Below are 11,308 nucleotides of genomic sequence, written 5' to 3'. Positions count from 1 at the left end.
GTGTGCTTTGTTGACCCTGGGGAGTTACTTTAATATTTAGTCCCGGAACAAGTTTCCAGGTGCCAGGCCACCAGAAGCCCTTCACTATTCTGAAGAAATCACCAGGCTACCTAAGAAAACAAAGCTTTGGCAAAAAGTACTGCATATCCTAGAATGGTGGGGGTCTGAATTTTATAGTCAGTCACAGCACTAGTTTTTAATAGAGTGTCCAGTTTCAGATTTCTGTTTCCCGGGATGGGGACAGCTGCTGAGGCTGAAGTCATCAAGTGGCTCCCAGGTGAGGTGACAAAAGAGCAGAGGCAATGATGCCTCATGACATAAAACTGATATCTTGACCTTCCTAGTTGGATTCTATGACCTTAAGTCCACTAGATTAGAAAACAGAAGTTAATAATTTCAGGCTCCACTCCATTCTGTGTCACTTTGAACAAGACATCTGACCTTTCCGCAGTTCACTTTTTCTCCTCACTAAAATGATAATGATATTTGCCACCTGTCTCTGGACACTTTGTGGTTCTGGCTCTTTGCCTTTCTAGTCTGCACTCATGCCATGTCTATGCTGCTGAATACATAGTACCGTTCGCAGAGGTTAGCCTCACAGATGTGTGGGGAGGGTGAGCGTCATAGTTTCATGTGAAGCTATTCTTATCTGCAGAGTTTGTGCTCCAAGAGCCAAGTCCTGATAGCCTAGTGCTTAGCACAACAGCATAAAATGCCTCATACAGAGACAGAAGTGATTATTGATGGGTACCTGCTACATTCTGCTTTTACTCCAGTTCTTTATATTAAATTGATTACTATAAAGAAAGAATATGTCTAGAAAGTGGTTGACAGAGAAACCTTTTTCCATCGTGTGGTTCAGTTTTACTGCCTTAATTTTAGTCAGCTTAGGATGCGATAACAAAATAAGACAGACAAGAGAAATATATTATGTCACATACTTGCAGATGAAAAGCCCAAGATCAAGGTTTTGGTCAATTCTTTTTCTAGTAATACTTCACTTTCTGACTTGTGGGTGGCTATCTTCTCGCTACGCCCTCAGTGGCAGGCCTTGATCATACCCTCACCCCACCCCTACCCACTCTCACAGAGAGGAAAATCATCCCACTATTGACTCTTCTTATAGATACTAATCTTTTTAAAACTATAAATCCATGGTGAAACAAACATCTGATCACACACATAAGTGAAAAGGTATAAAAGCTATAATTTGCCTTGAATTGGAGGAATGTGTGTTGGTTTGGTTTTTTATTGTTGTTGTTGTTTTTTTTGTGTGTTTTTGTTTTTACGAGACAGAGTTTCTCTGTATTGTTTTGAAGGCTGTCAGTCCAGCCTGGCCTCGAACTCACAGAGATCCGCCTACCTCTGCCTCCCGAGTGCTGGGATTAAAGGCGTGCACCACCAACTCCCGGCGGAATGTGTGTTGTTAGCAGTTCCATTTTGCTCAAATAAATCAGCATTGTATGTAATCTCTTAAAATCCCAAAGTCACTTTATATGAGAATAAAAGAAGAAATCAAAAATTAGGTTTATCATACATTACACGCTGGGTGTATATTTGAAAGAAGTTCAGTGTGTCAAAGACATACCTACATTTCCAAGTTTGTTATAACATAATTTATTGTAGTCATGAGTAGTAAATAACCTGGATGCCTACAGTTAGATAAGTAGATGAAGAAAACATGATAGATATAAGTCAGGAAGGTTATATCTTTACTTACATATGGAAATTAGTAAAGTCAAACATAAAAGTAGAGACTGAAACAGGTGCTCATCAGAGACTGAGAAAGGAGAATGAAGACATGAGAAAAAATAATGAAAGGGTACAAAATTTTAGTTGTAAAAGAAGGATTAAGCTTTAATTATATATTACAGAGAACAAGAACTATACTAAATATTGGTGCATTTCAGAATGAGTAGATTTTAAATATTTTTTACCATAAAGGGAATGATTAATATGAGAGGCTATATGTAAATACATATCAAGTCATCACACTGTACATCATAAAGATAATATATTAGAACTGGGAATATGGCTCAATAGGTAGATCATGTAGGACTCAAACATGAATACCTGATTTTGAATACTCAGCATCCATACAAAATGCACACATATACATTTTAATAGATCTATAAATATACAGATATAGGTAGATAGATAAATAGATAGATGATGGGTAGATTGACTCATGATAGATGATAGATAGATAGATAGATAGATAGATAGATAGATAGATAGATAGATAGGCCTGTAGATAGCCAGATAGATAGTGGTCTTAAGATCCTAGTCTATTCTGAGATTCTGTACTAATATATGTACACAATAAGGTCTGTTACTGACCATAAACCTCTGATTTCAGCTTTTAGCTATAAGAGTTTGAATTAACTCTTGTCTCAGCTATCTTACCAGAATCAGAACAGTGCATAGAACTCAGTCTCTGTATCCCCAGCCCAGATATCTTTTCCCTAAGTCATATGTAGTCCAAGAATTCATTTCTTGTAACCTCCAGTTTTGAACAGAGACTCCTATTTGGAAATTTATATGTGTGTGTTAAATTTTACTTGAAGACGAGACCCTCGGCAAATTTAAAGTAAACCTGGGATGCTCATCCGGTGGTTTTCATTAAACATCTGACATTTATCTGACAGAGGTGAGTTTATTTTACCACATTCTTCATTGCAGCCATGGGAAAATAGCAGTACTTACCCTGTGAAGGTAAATATTATGGCAAGATAAATATTAACTTTTAAAGGAACCACTCTAGCTGGTTAAAAAATCACAAATGCCATCAATTGTGTAAGGTTACACTTTCGTAGTGTCTTGGATGACAGAGTTTTGTGAACTAAATCTGTTTTTTCCTGAGATCTACTATCAGGGGAAAGGTGTTATGTACTGTGCTCAGTACAAAGAATGTCTTAGTAGCTATAGATGGTACGCGGCAAAGGGCTTCTTCTAGACCCCCCCGACCTATCTACATGGCTGTGTTTCTCTTTTCACTAGGCTTAGCCCTTCTCTCTCTCTCTCTCTCTCTCTCTCTCTCTCTCTCTCTCTCTCTCTCTCTCTCTCTCTCTCTCTCTCTCTTTGAGAATTAAATTGGAGGTACACAGAAATTCCTCCAGACTTGATTCCTGGTTTAGCTGTTAGAACAAGCCAGAAATTTCCAGGGTTTTTGTCAGAATATGACATGGAGGTGCCTCCAAATTGTGTGTCTGCTGTTTGTTCCTCCTTGTAACAGGGGGAACAGACTAGAATAAATAATTAATCTGTCTTTCCCTGCTCACCAGGCTCTGGAGGAAAGGATAGACGGAGGTCATGCTGTAGTATACTGTGTTCCCTAGAACAGCCTATTAACTGTTTGGAGAGGACTTTGCAAGCTGCTGTCTCACGAAATGTCCTTTCGTCTTGCTATCTATCCACAAAATCAGGGTTTTTCTGTCTTCTAGTTAATCACCTTTTCAGGTACTCATAGAATAGAATGCCTTAAAGGTTTTGTCATGATAGCATCTGTAGCAATATTCCAAAGGCAAAAAGCAACCCTCTACCGGTAAACACCCCCTGTGTGGCTGCAGCTTGTTTCTCCCATTCTTAGAAATGCCCTCCCAGCACAGGGAAATGACTGGCTAAATAGAGGAAACCAAGGGTTAGCTACATGAATATGCAGAAATTTGCTAATAATGCATGAGTTTGTTAATGAACAGAAACATTGTGGTGGGGGGTGTGCACACGCCTGACTGTGTATGCTCATCTGGGACTGTTTATGGAACAAATGGTTCATAGAAAACACTTCCAATGAAATGAGAAAGTTAAACAACCTGTAATGTCCTGACAGCTTACTCGAAGTTAAACAAACCAAAATGATCAGTCAAGGAAATATTCTTTTATATAAATTGCAGCTAATAGTTTTGAATGAGATACAAAATTCAACTAGTTTATATAAATTCATGCCCCCCAAAACCATTAGAGGTAATGTTTCTAGTCTGATAATAATACCAAAGATTAAAAATGATTTCTAGGGGCCGGAGAAAGGGTTCAAGGGTAAAGAGCACTTGCTGCACTTGACGAAGACCCAAGTTCAGTTCTCAACACACACACTAGGTGGCACAGAACCATGTTATTCAAGTTCCGGGAATAATATACCCTCTTCTGGCCTCCAGAGACAACACACACACACACACACACACACACACACACACACACACACACGACATATACACACAGACACTCAGGCATACACACACACGCACACACACACACACAAATAGAAGTAAAATGTTGTAAAAAGAAAATGGCTTTCAGTCACACAACCAAACTGAATATGGAGTCAGGAACTTTTCCATTTAGCTATCCTCCAGGGTGTATGGCTATTTGTCCTTTTTTAGCAGGTTTTATTTACTGTTTAGAATGGAAAGATTGCTGCAATCAAGTCTTATAACTAGACCATTGATAGAAAAAGATAATAGCTATGACACTTAATAATACTGTGGGCAAATAATGGTGATTGATTATAAATTAGTGAGCTAGTAGATAAACAATGACATGCTTTCTTTGCAATTACATTCTGGATCCAAAGAAAATTTGAACAGAGAAGTTTCTAGAAAAGTTGGTGCAATCGTTAATTCTTGGAATTGGTACATAGATTTCCAAAGAGAAAATGCATTTCTTAAAGGCAAGACTTACTTGTGGGGGAAATGGCTGCCTACTTAGAAGAAAAATGCCTTAATTTTAGAGTTTTCCCTTATGTAAGTAAAATAAACCTAGAAAAAAAAGCAATGATGCTTTCATGGAATGCTACATTAAATGTGTGAAAGACCTTATGACAATTGTGTTGTAAAACCTACTGTTTATGTAGAGTGTTGCAAGGAAATATAAGTATGAAGTGGAAAAAAGTTAGTAATACACTCATCCCAGAGGTCAGGCTGCAAGAAAACAAGAACAGTATGAGACACGAGTCTCCTGAGATAAATGAGTTCATGAGGGGTTCACCTGTGTTACAAACTGCAAATCAGGTCTGCAGTAGGGTAGTTTCAGGTTTGAAATTTAGGGCTCCCCAAGGGTTCTGTTTCAAAGAAGGCACCATCTATAATGGCGAGAAGTTGACAGTCACACATCAAATAATATCTTTAGGTGCTTGATTGGGTTTTAAATCACTCTTTCTTGAGGAGACACCTAAGATGACATACTTTAATTCAAACACCACAGCAAGTATTTAAATAGTAATAAAAATAAAACAGCTCAAGAAAAGACGAAGAGAATCACTGACTCCAGAGTTGCACAGATGGATGCAAAGGATTTTTGGCATTAGGAATTTTGCCTGGGAAAAACCCTTATCCAGTTTAGGATTGTGAAAATATTGAGAATTTCTACTTTGATGATAAGGCATTTGTTCTGTTGCTAAATAAAATACACATAAAGTAGTAAAAGATGATTTTTAAAAATCCATGACTTTGAACAATCAAATGTTAGTGCTAACAATAGATTGACCCAGTGACTATTCACTTGGGATGTCTGAGCTGAAGGAAGGAAGTATGTACTTGTTAATCAAGTAAAATTTGGGTACCTAACCCAAACACTGACATAACATCCTCTGAGATTCAACACAGTTTCCCATTTAATTTGGTGCATCAGCCCATCTGAATAATTTTCCAAGTCATCATCTTTTCATTTCTAATAGTTTTTCATCTGCTGCATCGACATAGTTCTACCATACATGTTTCTCGCCTATAAAAGTGAAATGCTGAGGCTTACTGGTATTTCTGTTCAAATTTAAGAATTACCAGTGAGTCACATTTATTTGGGATATTCTAAGGAATGTTGGCTAGGGGAAAATAAAATGAAAAGAAAAGGCTATATACATGCTTTTTAAATCATTTTTTCTTCCAAAGAAAATTTGACTTCCTTTCTGAAGTCTTCCCAGTAGGAACCATAGGAAAATGACAGGGAGCTTCTGGTTGGTTTTTCTAGCTGCTAAAACATATGTTGTTATGTCATGTCCTAAACAGAAAACTGAAGCATCCCTTTCAAATTCTCAGCACCACTGACACTTCCAACAAGTGCTCTCGTATTGGCTTTGGTCTTATCTGTTCCTAACAGACAGCCTCATGCCTTGGAAATTTGACCTGAAATAAAAATTCAGCCCCAAGTATCTGCTGTCAATTGTGCAGAAAATAGGAGATGACAGCAAAGTCACTTCTGCATGCTGAATTAGATCTCTCTCCAACATCTTCTAATGTCATTATTAGCACTCAAATACACTGTGTCAAAATGTGTCTGTGTAGGGAGATGGACCGGGCAACACTGAACTTCCCTCTTAGTCAATTTGACAAGCTATTGTAATACACACATCTGCATATGGAATTATTTGGGAAAGGCTCCTAACCCATCACAGAGATTTATAGATGAAGATATTCAAAAGGAACATGAACCATCAACAGGAAGTCAGCTCTTACAATACAGTTTCAATTAGCTACTTCCAAATTTGGGCAAGGCAACTTTAGATTTGGTCTTACAGAATCCATAACCTAAAGAAAGGAACTCAGCTGGAAATTTCTGTGACTTTCGGGTGACTCTAAAAGCATAGTTGATTTGATTCGGGATATTTCAAAACTCTTCAATCAAATATGAATTTTCCATCATCTGTGTATTCTGAGCTTCATGTATAGAAGTACATATAATCAATGAAACAAATACATAATTGACCAGTGACCTTTCTTTACTTATTATAGACATATGGGAGAATGGGTTATGAAGTCTGAGTGTTAACTTAGTTTTCATAACCCGTCCTAAAGTAACCACTTTAAAGACACTGATGTGTATAGTAAATTTAAAGATAAAAAGATAGAAATGTCAGTCAACATAAATATAACACTAAAGAGAACATTTTTCATAGGCCTGATAATCTTAAGAAACAAAATAGTGTATTTCAAGAGGGAATCGATTCCTTGTCACCCAGGCTACCTAGATCTTTGAAGTTTTCAATACTGGATTGAAAATTATCAGTACTTGTATTAATTCAATTTGAACGTTTCATCCTCGGGCCCTTAAGACTATTTCAATTTAAGAAAAATACATATCCTTTGAAAAAAATTCCAGAGGAAATACTCTGAAACTTTAGTCAAACATCACATGACCCTACATTTGGCATCTATGAAAAGGATATGAACTCTGTATATCAATATGACATCTGCACGCTGTCCAGCTCCCATTCATTGCAGCATTATTTACAATAACCAAGAAGTAAAATAAATAAACCTTAATGACCTTCAATCAACTAATGGTAAAAGAAAATATAGTGTATCTTCAGGGACTATGGTTAAAAAGAAGGAACTCCATGGGCTGAGAAGATGATTCCTTTGGTAAACTGTCCACTGTTCATGAGGTCCTGAGTGTGAATACCACAGCACCCATATAAAAGCTGGGTATGGTGATATATATGTCAGCAGCCTCAGGTGTTTTGCTAGTAGAGATGGATGGATTCTGGAGCTCACTGACCTGCCAGTCCAGCCAGTCAGTCAGCCCCAGTTTCAATGAGAAGCCCTGTCTCAAAATATAAGGTAGATATAGATGTTGTCCTCTGGTCTCTGTATATACACATGCACACATGTATGTACATATGTTCATAACAAATTCATAAAGATATAACACACACACACACACACACACACACACACAGGAAATCCTATTGTTTACAAACTGAAGCTAGAATACATTGAGTTCATTATCCAGGAAAAGGAAAACACATACTACGTGAGCTCAATCATATGTAAACTACCTAAAAATACAGGGCTTTTAGAAGCAGATGATGAAATGGTACTTACCAAAGTGTGGTAGGTGGATTGGAGACATGTTAATCAAAAGACATCAAGTTTGAGCATGAAGAGTAAGTACAAGAGATCTATCATAAATAATTACCATATTTATTTATAATAATTATTTTCTGTTGTATCCATTTCCCTGCACATATCATGATTTTAAACTTCTTTATAACTGTGTAAACTCCCTCATATCTGTCTTTTGTATTTTCTTTATTAAGTCATCTATGGATGGGCATCTAGGCTAGTTCTGATTTCTGGATGCTGTGACTCCTCTAGCAGTAAAAATGGCTGTGTAAATATTCTATGGTGTGTTGACTTACAGTCGTTTGGACATATGTTCAGGAGTAGTGTAGCTGAGTCATATAGTTGTACTACTTTTCACTTTTTGAAGAGGCTCCATACTGATTTCCACAGTGGCTACACAAGTGGAAATCCTACACAAATTACATCTGTCATTGATATGTAAGGAAGGGTTCCTCTTCCCCAACAACATCACCAATAATTTGTTGTTAAGACTCTGAAGCAGCTTCTTTGTAGGTCCTTGAAAATTGGACACTGACAATTATATGCATGTTGGAGAGGGTAAATGGGGGTGTGGATGGGCCAGATGGACTTGTGGATCCTTATCTTTCCCATCACACTGAAGAATGAACACAGTAATAACAATGAATGAGGAAGTGAAAGTTATACCATGGACTCCATCATCACCCTCAGAGACCTCTGTGGTACAACCTTCCAAAGCAGCACACTGCAATGCTTCTATCTGTAAGTCCAAGGGCCACAGTCTTCACCAATCATCAGTGTACACCCATCTTACATCATTTGTATATTGGTTCCCCTAATTTAAGATAGATTCCTCAACAAAGATAAAGAGGTTCCTGTCTCTGGATTCCACCATCTTCCTCTAAGTTACCTCTAGCAATCATTGTGTATATTTCTGTGAGAGCTTTTGTTTCTTCCCTGAACCCTGCTGTTGCGACTGATCCAACAGCCTTTACTTATTTACTTTTACCAGACATGCCTTTGCATGTGATATTGGCCTTCACTAGTTAGCTATATTTAACAAGTTCATTTACAATCTCACCTTTCCCATTGACCCATCGAAGCTTCCCATACCCGAATGTAATTTCTCATTTGTTTTGCACCTTTTACTCTATCAGTATGCAGTTACATCACATCTTATGTCAACGGAAGTCGCCTCACTTGCAGCTGTATCTTAACAATGGTGGTGGATACTTTAGTTTATATTACATTAGTTTTATGCCCCAAAACAATACCAAGAAGAAAGAGAAAGGGGTTCACACACACACACACACACACACACGCGCGCGCATGCACGCATGCACGCACTCACGCATGAATGCATTTTTCAGTAGGCATTCCTCCATATTCCTTTCTTTGAATAAAATGATCTTAGTAAACTATTACAGCATAAACAACCAAAAAGGCTTTTAGGAGCTCCAGATTACTTGAATATTACCTCTTGACACTCAAATACTTATTGAAGCAGGACTCAGCCCAGAAGTTATTAAATTTATTATCAGTTCATAGAAACTGGCAGTGAATAGAGTGAATATTTTAAGAAATTTACCCATTCCTCTAACAAACATTATAAAATTAGCACCCGTCCCTGACAAATGTCACTTCTTAGTCATTGTACCTTCTGGAGACCTAGAAACCAGTTGTGCCCATTACTTCCATTGAAAGGGTGCATTGGATATTGGGGCCAAAGTGACAAGAAGATAGATGGTATCAAAGCCTTGCATATCATCAGCATTTTAAAGTCACCTACTTTCAGTTCTCAGGGAAATACAAAGAGAAAGTACAGTCTCTGATTGGCCATGAATTTGTTATAGAAGAGACTGGACCATGCCATCCAATACTTTCAGTGCATGTGCCAGCTCTGCAACCTACTTTGAGTCAGATGAATGTCTTCATAGGTGATGACACACCCTGGACCTGGAACCTGAATTTCCAAAGCCATATTTCAGATACATTGAGATAGCTGAATCTTTGCTATCAGTCAGACCCAATTTGTTTACACAAACCTGAAGAGGTTTAACAAAGGGTAGTGACCCAATGCAAAGTATGGACTTTCACAGCTACGGTCCAATGCCATCACGAAGTAACTATTCTGCTCATCTAGTGTCATGTCCTTTCATGTCTTAGCTTAAGTACTCTTTGAAGAAGTTTTGTCCCCTCTAACATGTTAAATCATTTCTTCCATACTTACATATTTCTTTACTATTGCTATAAAGTATATAGTACTCATGTCTTGTTTTTTATTTTTGAAATGTAAACACATAATTATATATAACATTTGATTATAAATATAAGGATCATAGCTTTTTTTTCTTCACCAGGTGAACTGATAGAACATTCCAGAGTCATGGATGTTATCTATATCTATGGAATGTTTATCTGTTAGAGGAGCACTGACCACAGTGACTACTGAACACTGAAAATGAGATGATATGACTTAGCAGAATCTTTTTTTGTTTTAATTAATCTCAATTTAAGCATCTGTATTTAGTAGCAGCCATCAAATTGGTTCTCAGAACTTTAATGTGTACCCTAAAGTCAAGCACATGATAAGTATGGTATCATAAGTATTATAAGTCAGATAGAGTTTGAATAGATGAACAAATAAAATACAGAGTGACTAGCTTGTGTAGCTATGGCAGGTTTTGTTTTATTAATGGGTTTTGTTTTGTGTTTTTGTTTTGTTTCTTTTTTATTCTTTTTTCTTATTTCTTATCTTTCACAATATTGAAGCCAGATCTCAGGCATGTCATCCAAAAGTAGATATTTGTAACATTTCGTACTAGCATCTTGGCCTTTTTGTTGTTGTTATAAATAGAGATCTATTAAGGTCAAGTCAGTTTGACTCCATCCTTGCCCTTATCAAAAGACAGTCCTTGGTGGCTTCCTCTTATTTTTATATGCTTAATGCTTCTGCCATTTTTGATGGCATTTGTGTATATCAATCATGGGTCTTTTACCCATATCTAGGGTAAATGGTTAAACATTTAGAATTACCTAGTTGATATGCAGAGAAATGTACAAATAAAAAAAGGAGTCTATTTCTGAACAAACAATACTATTAGTTAAACAAACCAGGAGCATACCAAATACTTGGCAAAGGACCACAGCTATGGATCTCTATGTACCTCAAGTGCCCATAAGCCATCATGGCTGGCAGAGAGGGAACAGGAGAGATAAATAAAGGCAGAGTGGGAAGCAGAGGCCACCTATAAATAGTGTCATTTTCTCTATGCATCTTGCTTTGAAAATCTGAGATGTACTTGGATGGACAAAAAACAAAGTAAACAGTGTCTTTGAGACATGCACATATCCACACCAGGTATCTCTGAAGCTCTCTAGCCTCATGCCTTCTCTGGGCATCTCTAAATAAGTCACCTGTTTTATACCTGGCCTAATGTGAACCGTACTTCAGACTCACTGAAAGCTGAGCCAAATCACTGCCTCAACTCCCA

The sequence above is a fragment of the Mesocricetus auratus genome, unplaced genomic scaffold (genome assembly GCF_017639785.1).
Source record: "Mesocricetus auratus isolate SY011 unplaced genomic scaffold, BCM_Maur_2.0 Super-Scaffold_100009, whole genome shotgun sequence".
NCBI classification, from domain to species: Eukaryota; Metazoa; Chordata; class Mammalia; order Rodentia; family Cricetidae; genus Mesocricetus; species Mesocricetus auratus.
Note: the sequence above shows the minus strand (reverse complement) of the source record.